The sequence below is a fragment of the Phoenix dactylifera genome, chromosome 2 (genome assembly GCF_051530095.1).
Source record: "Phoenix dactylifera cultivar Ajwa chromosome 2, Ajwa_hap1_PhDact_Kaust_v1.1, whole genome shotgun sequence".
Taxonomy (NCBI): Eukaryota; Viridiplantae; Streptophyta; class Magnoliopsida; order Arecales; family Arecaceae; genus Phoenix; species Phoenix dactylifera.
The window spans coordinates 34,213,876-34,226,119 of record NC_143191.1 but is presented as its reverse complement, the minus strand read 5'-3'; the positions used below and the strand labels follow the sequence as shown (position 1 = coordinate 34,226,119).

Sequence of the window (12,244 nt, the reverse complement as noted above, 5' to 3'; positions counted from 1 at the left end):
TTCTTGGGAAAGGTTTCTTTCTTCTCATGAATTTCTTAAATTTTCTTACTATCAAGCCCAAGTCCTCATCTTGGCTTTCTTCTTCACTCTCACTACTCTCTTCTTCACACACACTTGAAGTAGCTTTAAGTGCGATTGTCCTTTTCTTCGGCAACTCTTCTTTATGTTGCTTTATTGTGAGCTCATGCGTCATCAATGAGCCCAGTAGTTGTTCTAATCCCAAAGTGTTGAGGTCTTTGGCTTCTACGATTGCCGTGACCTTTGCTTCCCATGCTTTCGGCAAAGACCTGAGAATTTTACTCACAAGTTCCGGGTTAGTATAAGATTTACCCAAACTCTTTAGACCATTAATTATATCGGTAAAGCGAGTAAACATGCATGTGATGGTTTCATTAGGTTCCATCTTAAACAATTCATATTTGTGAACTAGAATGTTCACTTTGGACTCTTTGACTTGATTTGTACCCTCATGGGTAACTTCAAGCCTATCCCATATTTCCTTGGCGGAACTACATGTAGAGACTCTATTGAACTCATTTACATCTAAAGAACAAAATAGTGAGTTCATGGCTCTAGAATTGAGTTGAGCCATCCTATCATCATTCTCATCCCAATCCTCCTCAGGTTTGGGAACTCGAATGCCATTAACCACATGTGATGGTTCTTGTGGTCCCTTGACTATAACCCTCCACAAGGCATAGTCTTGTGCTTGAATGAAGATTTTCATTCTAGTCTTCCAATAGGTATAATTTGTCCCATTGAAGAGTGGAGGTCTATTGGTTGCTTGCCCCTCGGCAGGAACATTGTTAAAGGGTGTTCCCATCTAGATCTTTGGCTAAGACGGTTAGGTCTTTCAAGAAATACACAGAGCACCTGCTCTGATACCACTTGTTGCCCAGAGATGGTCACCCAAGAGGGGGGTGAATTGGGTGTTTTAAAACTCTTCGGCTAATTAAAATTAAAACACACAAATATATGAAATAAGGTAATGATAGTGGGATGAGAAGACACAATCACAAACACACGGTTTTATAGTGGTTCGGAGCTTCCACCGCTCCTACATCCACTCCCCAAAGCGCCTTTGGGTATTTCCACTATAATCCAAGATTACAGTACGGTAGTTTTGCGAGTTTACTACCCAACTCGTTGTTTTACACCGGGCTCACAACAAACCCTAAACCCCCAATTTCTCTTAGGCTTGGGACGCCTTTCCCTTGTTCCAAGTCCCTTGACTTGAACAAGCACTACAATCAAAGAGTTTACAAAAGAGAATAAAAGCTCTAAAAAGCAAATATATCAATTATGAACAATTTAACCCGGAAGAATCTTTTTGCCGTTGGAAGCGTGGGAGATGTTGATTCTTCCGATGTGGAGTGCGTAGGATCGAGTGTGAGCTTTGAATCCCGAGCGCACGAGAGCGGTTGAGCTTGAAATCACAAGAGAACCTTGAATGCACTTGATTTCTACACTTTAATGCTCTCACTCTCTTGAACTTTTCTCTCTTGAATAATTTTGCTTTTGGGTTGGTGAAGAGTTGTTGAGAACCACTTAAGAGGTCCCTTTTATAGCCCAAAAAGCAAATATAGCCGTTAGAAACAAAAAGAGAAGGATTTGAAATTCAAACCAAACCTGAAAAGCTGTCAGCCGCGTCCCAGGCGCTCCGGGGACGTCTCTGCTACAGCGAGAGACGTCTCGCCTACAGGATTTTTACTTTTTACTTTATCTGGGGTCGACTCGGCACTTTACGGGGACGTCTCGGCTTGTCTGCACTTTTTGAGTGGGGACGACTCCGCTTGTTTGGGGACGACTCCGCTTCTTTATCTTTGAAAAATATGTCCTCTGGAATTCCCTGAGAGAGTCGACTCCGCTCTTTCAGGGGACGTCTCGGCTTGTCTGCACTTTTATGCATGGGGGACGTCTCCGCTATCTCAGGGTCGACTCCGCTTCCTTATCACCGCAGAAACCATTCTCTGGAAAACCCTGAGAGAGCCGTCTCCGCCATCTTGGGGACGACTCGGGAAGTCTCCTTTTTGCTTGCGGGGACGACTCCGCGTACAGCGGGGACATCTCGCGCATATCCCTTGAAAAACGTCTTTCTGCCGCCACTGAGAGAGTCGACTCCGCTACTGAGAAAGTCGACTCCGCTAACGCGGGGACGACTCGGCAGGTGTCGGGGACGTCTCCAAGTGTGCCAGTTCTTCCTGTTTGTGCCAGAGACGTCTCTGAAACTATCAGGAGACGTCTCGGCTGTCCCTGAACTTTTTCTTTAGCTCAAAATATTCTTCAATAAATTCATAAAAATTATGGGAACTTGCCTAGACATTTCTTAACAATATTCTAAGTAAAACACATGAATTTCTCAATTGAATTGTTAAGATATAATGGAATTTTACTCTAGTGTTTTGTATTCATCAAAATCCATTAGGGGGTCAACAGGGGGACAGACTATGTGCCAGGCAAAGGGTGAGGAAGCCGATGATCAGTCTCCATGAGTTCAGGACGAGCTGTGCAGGCACCAGGCAATCCACCGTCAGGAGCTCCCCCATGAATCCGTATAGAGGAAACCTCAGCCCTGCTTGGAGTGTATTTACGTACACTCCAACCCAACCATTAGGTGGGTTGGTGACTTGTCCTCCGAGGTCCGGAAGCTCGAGGATGAACTTCAAAGGAATGAAGAATCGGGCTCGAACCGAGCCTAGATCCTCATCGCTCATGAACGAGCTGGTTCCATATGGGCTCGAGCCCACCTCGAGTTCAACCTCTCCCGTATCGGAAGAGGTCTGAGCTCGCGATGGACCTACATCGAACATCGATGCTCTTGTCGGCGAGTCCATTACCCTGGTCTTAAGACTATAAGAAGGGGGGAAGATGAAAGACTCTTCGAGCGACTGAAAGAAGGGATAAAATGCATATCTGAAAGCTCGCTGGAAAGGTTGGTCAAGAAAAAAAGAGAATGCCCGCCGAAAGGAAAAAGCAATGCCTGATGCGGAGGTTGATAGAAAGCTCCCAAAGTGTCCGAAGGAAAGCTCCAACACCACGGCAATGGTAGTTGGAGGAAGAAAACCAGGAGTAGGGGAGGATCAAGCAACGATCCTAGAACCCCCCTTTTTCAGGCTTTATATAGGCCAATGCAGCGGCTCAGATCAGGTAGCCTAAACGATCAGATGAGCCGGGGTTCGCCACATGGCGGGCCATAAGACAGCCTCAACAAATCCCCCCGAATCGCCGCACTAAATAGTGATCATTATGGAGGGCGCTTCGAAGCTCGAAACATTGATGGCTGGCCTCCTGCATTTCGCCAGACAAGACGCTTCGGAGAAGGGAGCATTAATGGCCGGCTTCTCGCATTCCGCCGGACGGGATGCTTCGGGGGATGGGAATTAATGGTCAAAACCCTCCTCATCCTACTCCAGCAACCCCTCAGAAAGGAACGCCTATATGGAACACTGAAAAATTTCTGCAATGGATTTTACTCGGGAAGATCTGGCAGCTCAAGCCTCCCAAGTCCGACGCTGAGCTTCCAGCTATGAAATGTACCGAGGTATACCGAGCTCGGTACGCACCCCTTTTCAAGTACTTGATTGAAGCACTGGACGATCAGGAGTCTGCCTACTTCCATCGCCCGAGCTAAAGGGCAGCTCGACCTTGGAAGTGGGGGGCAAATGATCGGGGCAAAATGGATCATCTAGCCCACAGCTAAAAGGCCGCCCAGTTTCGGCCCAATAAACGCTAACCGATTGAATTCTCACTTCGGCCTAGAGTCAGCTCGACTTCGGACTCCGCCAAAAGCTCCACCAACTTCAGATATTCGCCGACTTTTCCGACCAAGTTCGGGGTGTCTCTAGTATTCGCTGACCCGCCCTAACCAAGCTCGGGGCGCCTACTTCAATAGTTCGCCCCAACCCTCGAGCTCGGGGCGCTCCACCGAGCAAACCTCAAAACTCGAGAAGCCGAGCTACTCTCAGCAGTCGTCAAGCCGACCTCGTCAAACTTATGATGCAACCTCTCAATGAGCTCGGCCTCGCTAACGACAGTACCCATATGCGCGCCTACGCCTATCTACGTGGTCGTACATTACAACACCACCATGCCACGTCTCCATAACCGGCCTTCAACAGTCAAAAGACGGCACAATGACTACTCCGGCCATACCCTGCTGTGACTGTCAGCACACTACCGTTCTCAAGAATGGGTAGTACTATACGCCACCAACTAGCCTAAGCTGTGCGCCATTCGGCTCAGAGCCACGCCCCTTCATGATGAGGGCTGACAGCGCCTCTGCCACCTGGGCTTCTCCACCGGAACTATAAATAGCTCGGTCAGGTAACTTCTAAGGGACTTTTGGCTGGACCAAATTTATCCCACTCTAACTTGATCGTCGGAGGGTCTTCACCGGAAACACTGGTGAGGCTTTGTGCAAGTCCACGGCCGTCGCGCAGGAAGTGACTCATGTTTTCTCCTTCCAACCACCGGTGGCTCCCTCGACTCCACCGGCGTGGTCACCCTTGAGCCAAATTTGAACCGCAACAGCTGTGATAGCTAGGTTTCATGACCAAATATGCAGTTGCTGCTATTGTTGTAGAAAAGTGAGCAATAGATCCTGAATAAAGTCTCTTTCCCCTTTTATAATGCAAATTGATAGTTATTTCTAACAATAACTAGTTATTTCTGTTAGATTTTTATTAAATAATAATTAAAAGTTTTCATACTTAAAACATATATATTATGTATATATGTTAAGAAGGAAGTGTGGTGTGGATGGTTGGTGTGCCCGCTTGAGGTGCTTGAGGTAGGTGGTTCGAATCTCTGTTCCCTCCTTTTTTTAAATCTCTCATATGGAGGATTTATTTACGTGAAGGCTCGGTTCTGTGCTTGTGCTCGTCCGACCCGACGGTCTTTGCGCTCGAGCCTGTGCTCGCTCGGCCCTGCTCGTCCGAGGTTACTTGCGCCTCACAGGCCCTGCTCGTCCAAGGTTCCTTGTGCCTGTGCGACCAGAGGTTCTTTGCGCATGTGCCCTGCTCGTCCGAGTTTCCTTGCGCTCGTGCCTCTGCTCGTCGGCCCTGCTCGTCCGAGGTTCCTTGCACCTGTGCGACCCAGAGCTGAGGTCGTCCAAGAGACTGAGGCCCTGCTCGTCCGAGGTTCCTTGTGCCTATGCTCGTCCGAGGTGCCGAGGCTGAGGTCGGACCACAGGTGCAATGAGCCCAGAGGAGCCGAGGTCGGACAACAGGTGCGATGAGCCAAGAGGCGCATGAGTCGTGCTTCGCACCCTTAGCACGAGGAGCCACGTCGCTTCCTCGATAGCACCTCTTCGCAACCGACCTCGCATCCGCTGGCCATACTCCCAGTGTTTTTTCAAACTTTCTTACCGGTTTTGACCGTTGGATCGGTTTTGGGTCGCGTCTGTCCCAAAGAAGTCTATAAATAGACCTCTTCGGATTAGACAGGTGATATATATAATTTGAAAGCAGAAAACTACTATTCTCCCTGTTTGCTATTTTTCTTTCAATCAACGGGCTTGCTGCATACTGATTCTGGGTTTGAAAGCTTCTTTGATCCGTGCAAATCATTGAGGCAGAAGGAACAGTGCGAGAGGCTGTTGTATCTCAGGAGTAGAACGCCATCCAAGCCTAGTGCACTGTAAGGCGGCGAAATCTACTTCAAGGAAAGTGACCAACATACCACGCCTCAGCATCTCGGGTTCCATTTTTTCACTTTCTCTATTTATTTTCTGTAAGCCTATTTCTGCCTATTATTTATTGAAGTAGAGTATTATAGATTTAAAATTTTCTGGGACAGTATATTTTCCCAACATTCTTGAAGTAGATTTCTTCCTACATATAATAGGCTAGTACTTAGAGTTACCCCAATGGCCAATGCAAGTGACCCGGTTCCTCCTGAAAAATTTAATGGAAATAACTTTAAGCGTTGGAGACAGAAGATGGAAATCTTCTTAACCACACTTGGGTTATTTTCCATAATCTTTGACTCTCCTCCAAATGAGGAAGAGAATGAACCAGCTAGAACTTGTAATTTGGAGGAATTTAAGAAGAAAGACTACCTGTGTAGGGGAAGGATTCTGTCCTATCTTACTGATCCCCTTTTTGATGTCTACTGCACTTTTAAAACCTCCAAGGAGATTTGGGATGATCTTAATAAGAAATATGGTATCCAAGATGCCGGAATGGACAAGTATGCTGCTAGTCAATTCCTGTCTTATAAGATGGTTGATACCAAGCCCGTAGTTGATCAAGCCCACGAGTTAACAGTAATTTATCATAAATTAGGCTTAAGGGGAATGGGTATAACTGAGAGCCTTCAAGTTGCTTGTACCATTGACAAGCTCCCACCTTCTTGGAAAGACTTTGGGTTATCCCTGAAACATAAAATCGAGGATATGACAATGAAAACTCTATTGTCTGCCATTAGGATCCAAGAACAACACCTTGAGAAAGATAATGAGCAACTCATGAATCCTGAGCTTCTAACCAAGGTGAACTTTGTAGAAGGCCAGAATAAGACCCATAAGTTCAAGAACTCCAAATTTGAAAAGGGTGGACCTAGAAATAAAAGAAAACTTATGAAGCCAAAACACCATATCAATAAGAATGATCGGAAGCCGATTTGCTACAATTGTGGGAACTCGGTCATATGGCTCGAGTATGCCGGATGAAGAAGAAGAAGTATCAGAACTATGAACATGCGCCTTCTCAACCTGCAAATCCACAAACCAACATGGTGCTATCCAGTACTGGTCCTACTAGTACTGATGATCGGTATGTAACTTTAAGTCCAGAATTAAATTTGGCAATTTGCTCTACCGATTGGTTAGTGGATACAGGTGCGAATGTTCATATGTGTACTGATCATACCCTTTTTACTACTTATCAGGTCCGGAGCGGCCTAACAGTAACTATGGGGAACTCCACCTCGGCACGAGTGCTTGGAACTGGAAAAGTACTTCTAAGGCTTACGTCTGGAAATGTGCTTACACTATTTAATGTGTACCATGTGCCCGATGGAAGGAGGAATCTGATCAGTGGATCTCTTCTAAATAGAAGTGGTTATTCTTTGTTATTTCAATCTAAGAAAGTGATTATAACAAAGAATGGAACATTTGTAGGCAAAGGCTATGAGTGTGATGGCTTGTATGTAATAAATAATGTATCTTTGGATTTTTCTTCTGATAACAATAATAAAATTGTGCTTTCAATATGTTCTTCATCTCTTTGGCATGCTAGATTAGGACATGTGAATAATAATACTATTAAAAGAATGATTAGCTCTGGTTTATTACCTAATGTTTCATTAAATGAAAAGGAAAGGTGCCAAATTTGTGTTCAATCTAAACAACCTAGAAAACCATTTAAAATAATAAATAGAAATTCAACTTTATTAGAATTAATACATTCAGATGTATGTGATCTAAATGGAACTTTGACTAAAGGGGGTAGAAGGTATTTCATTACCTTCATAGATGATTATTCTAAGTATTGTCAAGTTTATTTAATGAAATCTAAAGATGAAGCATTTGAGATGTTTAAGACTTATAAATTTTTAGTAGAAAATCAACTTGACAAGAGAATAAAGATTCTCAGGTCAGACAGAGGAGGAGAATACACCTCTAATGACTTGAATGAATTCTGTAGAGTTAATGGAATTCTACATGAAGTTACACCTCCCTATTCACCTCAGTCTAATGGAGTGGCTGAAAGGAAAAATAGGACTCTACAAGATATGGTAAGATCTTTGCTTGCCAACTCAGGTTTACCTGAGGTTTGGTGGGGGGAAGCAATGCTTACTGCATGTTTCCTGCTTAATAGGGTTCCATTTAAAGGTTCTAATGAATCTCCTTATGAACTTTGGAAAGGAAGAAAACCTAACCTAAACTTTGTAAAAGTTTGGGGTTGTTTGGCTAAGGTTAATATTCCTTTAATCAAGAAAAGAAAATTAGGACCTAATACTTTTGATGCTGTGTTTCTTGGTTATTCTCTTAATAGTGTTACTTATAGGTTCTTAGTCATTAGTTCTGATATTAATGGCATAGAAAAGAATACTATAATTGAATCTAAAGATGCTTCTTTCTTTGAAGACATTTTTCCATTTAAGGATAAAATAGAAAAGCATGTAATAGATAGATCTAATGATGCATCTTGTAGTTCGCCATCTAATTCTCTAATTATTCCTAATAATGAAAATGAAAATGAACTTAATGATATTAATGAACTTGGTAAAGGGAAAAGAATTAGGAAAAAGAAAGATTTTGGATCTGATTTCTATACTTTTATGGTTGAAGATGATCCTAAAACTTATAAAGATGCTATGAACTCATTAGATTCTATGTTTTGGAAGGAAGCTATTAATAGTGAAATGAATTCACTTATGACTAATAAAACATGGTTTTTAACTGACTTACCACATGGTAGTAAGGCTATAGGTTGTAAATGGATATTTAAGAAGAAATTAAGACCTGATGGTTCTATTGAAAAATATAAAGCAAGATTAGTTGCTAAGGGCTTTTCTCAGAAAGAGGGTATTGACTACTTTGATACATATTCTCCTGTAACTAGGATAACCACAATTCGTACTTTAATTGCACTGGCTTCAATCCATAATTTGATAATTCATCAAATGGATGTCAAGACTGCCTTCCTTCATGGTGATTTAGAGGAAGAGATCTATATGGATCAGCCAGAGGAATTTGTGGCTCAAGGACAGGAAAGAAAAGTTTGTAGGTTAGTCAAATCTCTCTATGGTTTAAAACAAGCTCCTAAGCAATGGCATAGAAAATTTGATAAAATAATTGTTTCTTATGGCTTTAAAGCAAATGAATCAGATAAGTGCTTATATTCAAAGTTAGAAAATGATTCATGTATTATCTTGTGTTTATATGTTGATGATATTTTAATTTTTGGTACTGATATGAATATGGTGACTGATATCAAAACTTTCTTGTCTAATAATTTTGATATGAAAGATTTAGGTCAGGCAGAGATAATTCTTGGTAACAGGATTACCAGAATACCTGATGGTATAATCTTTGATCAATCACAATATATTGAGAAAATATTGAAGAAATTTGATAAGTACAACTGTAAACCAGTGAGTACACCTTATGAGCATGGTTTGAACTTGAAGTGCAATAAAGGTGATCCAGTGGCCCAAGAGAAATATGCTCAAATTATTGGGACACTGATGTATGTTGCAAATACAAGGAGACCTGACATTTCTTATGCTATAGGAAAGCTCAGTAGGTTTAATAGTTGCCCTAGTCTTAGTCACTGGGAAGCACTGGATAGAGTACTTAGATACTTGAGAGGTACCATGTATTATGGTTTACATTACTCAAGATTTTCCGCTGTACTTGAAGGATACAGTGATGCTAGTTGGATCACTGATTCAGTGAATCGAAAAGGAACTAGTGGATACATATTCATGTTGGGTGGTGCAGCTGTTGCTTGAAGATCATCCAAACAAACTGTGATCACAAGATCCACTATGGAGGCTGAGATTGTAGCCTTAGATTCTGCAAGTCAAGAAGCAGAATGGTTTAAGAATCTTATGTCTGAAATACCTATTATGGAAAAGCCTATACCTGCTATCTCTTTGTTATGTGATAATGAAGCTGCAATTAATACTTGTAGAAATACTGAGTATAACAAGAGAAACAGAAGACACATTAGTGTGAGACATAAGACTATTAGATACCTAATTAAAAATGGTATCATAACTTTGGAATTTGTTGGATCTAAAGATAACCTAGCAGATCCTTTAACTAAAGGACTGGCTAGAAGCAAAGTCATAGAAACATCAAAGGGGATGGGACTGAAACCCATAAGGAATCATTGACAATGGCAACCCAACCTTTTCTGACTGGAGATCCCAAGACGAAAGGTTCAACGGGAAAAACAAGTTGTTTAATGATTAGTTAGCACTATAATAAAATGACTTTATGTCATTTGGTCTCTCCCTGTGATGTGAGTGCTAAATACAGCAGAGGTATACGGAAGAGTTTAAAACTCTGAATGAGTCCGAGACTATGGCAAGGTGCTGTGCTGCGAGCACCCTTAGAGGACTCACCTATGTGAGTGTGACTGTGTGGCCGCAGTCTATGGGGATAAGGGTTTAACCCCTATAGCACTCATGAAACTGAGATATTGGTGCATAAGGCCAGAAAAAGCACCACCTATAATGAACCCAGTATTTGCATTTGTCATGGGTGAAGTATATAGAAATCTGAACCAAAGGATTTGGTTCAAAGCTTTTTAGCTACCACTATACTTTTCAGATGAAAATATACTTTCACTAGGTAAAGGTTCAAAGCCGCAAGCTACCTTTATTGAAGTCGTGACATAAACAAGCCCAGTTTGACTATTTTTTATTTTATATAGTTTTTGAAAACATTTTAATCAGGTGGGGGAATGTTAGATTTTTATTAAATAATAATTAAAAGTTTTCATACTTAAAACATATATATTATGTATATATGTTAAGAAGGGAGTGTGGTGTGGATGGTTGGTGTGCCCGCTTGAGGTAGGTGGTTCGAATCTCTGTTTCCTCCTTTTTTAAATCTCTCATATGGAGGATTTATTTACGTGAAGGCTCGGTTCTGTGCCTGTGCTCGTCCGACCCGACGGTCTTTGCGCTCGAGCCTGTGCTCGCTCGGCCCTGCTCGTCCGAGGTTACTTGCGCCTCACAGGCCCTGCTCGTCCAAGGTTCCTTGTGCCTGTGCGACCAGAGGTTCTTTGCGCATGTGCCCTGCTCGTCCGAGTTTCCTTGCGCTCGTGCCTCTGCTCGTCGGCCCTGCTCGTCCGAGGTTCCTTGCACCTGTGCGACCCAGAGCTGAGGTCGTCCAAGAGACTGAGGCCCTGCTCGTCCGAGGTTCCTTGTGCCTATGCTCGTCCGAGGTTCCTTGTGCCTATGCTCGTCCGAGGTGCCGAGGCTGAGGTCGGACCACAGGTGCAATGAGCCCAGAGGAGCCGAGGTCGGACAACAGGTGCGATGAGCCAAGAGGCGCATGAGTCGTGCTTCGCACCCTTAGCACGAGGAGCCACGTCGCTTCCTCGATAGCACCTCTTCGCAACCGACCTCGCATCCGCTGGCCATACTCCCAGTATTTTTTCAAACTTTCTTACCGGTTTTGACCGTTGGATCGGTTTTGGGTCGCGTCTGTCCCAAAGAAGTCTATAAATAGACCTCTTCGGATTAGACAGGTGATATATATAATTTGAAAGCAGAAAACTACTATTCTCCCTGTTTGCTATTTTTCTTTCAATCAACGGGCTTGCTGCATACTGATTCTGGGTTCGAAAGCTTCTTTGATCCGTGCAAATCATTGAGGCAGAAGGAACAGTGCGAGAGGCTGTTGTATCTCAGGAGTAGAACGCCATCCAAGCCTAGTGCACTGTAAGGCGGCGAAATCTACTTCAAGGAAAGTGACCAACATACCACGCCTCAGCATCTCGGGTTCCATTTTTCCACTTTCTCTATTTATTTTCTGTAAGCCTATTTCTGCCTATTATTTATTGAAGTAGAGTATTATAGATTTAAAATTTTCTGGGACAGTATATTTTCCCAACAATTTCTCCTGCATAGTTGCCGGTCGTTCACCTATATAAATAACTTCTCTCATCCAAAGAACATTCTTTTATTCACGTATGGTCTATGTAAATGAAAAAAACAGCCAACTATGATTCCTTCGGGTGTCAAGATATAATTAATTAATTAAATATCGGACAATGTTATATTATCCATATTATAGATGGTCCATAATTAAATAATTTTTGGATGACAAAGACAAGAGATTTTTCACATTTTTTTGTCAGGCGGCTCCGTGATTGTGAAGTATGGATGTTTGTCAACATCTTGGATGATCATAGGTGAAATGCTCCCACCATTTGATGAAGGTTGATCCAGGGTGTCTTACCTTGTTATACAGTGTTTCTCTGAATTATGAAAACTATATGATCTCTGTTATGGCTCTCTAAAGTGAAGCCCTTTTTATTTTAGGGCTAGTATGGTATTGCTCTTGTTTTTTGTTCTCCAAGAAGAATATGAACTAGACTAAAAAATATGTATTATGAAACCCTCTTTATTTCTTCAAATTGTTTGTAAAAACTTTAGAGTTCCTGCAAGCAAAGATTTCATGCTTTAAAAGAGAGTGCACGTAGAAGCAGTGGATAATAGAAATTTTCTGCAAATGCTGCTTCAACATCAACATTCATGGGATCTCACACTAATGTGTAGA

At 42.5% G+C, this 12,244-nt stretch overlaps 1 long non-coding RNA gene across 1 annotated transcript; it reads right to left on the bottom strand.

The window, feature by feature from the left end:
- Window positions 1-9,985: 9,985 nt before the first annotated feature.
- LOC149768294 (uncharacterized) lies at window positions 9,986-11,111 on the bottom strand. The gene is made up of 2 exons (XR_016399252.1): window positions 10,922-11,111; window positions 9,986-10,889 (listed from the first exon to the last, which is right to left on the bottom strand). It is a non-coding gene; the product is annotated as an uncharacterized LOC149768294 (long non-coding RNA).
- Window positions 11,112-12,244: the final 1,133 nt, after the last annotated feature.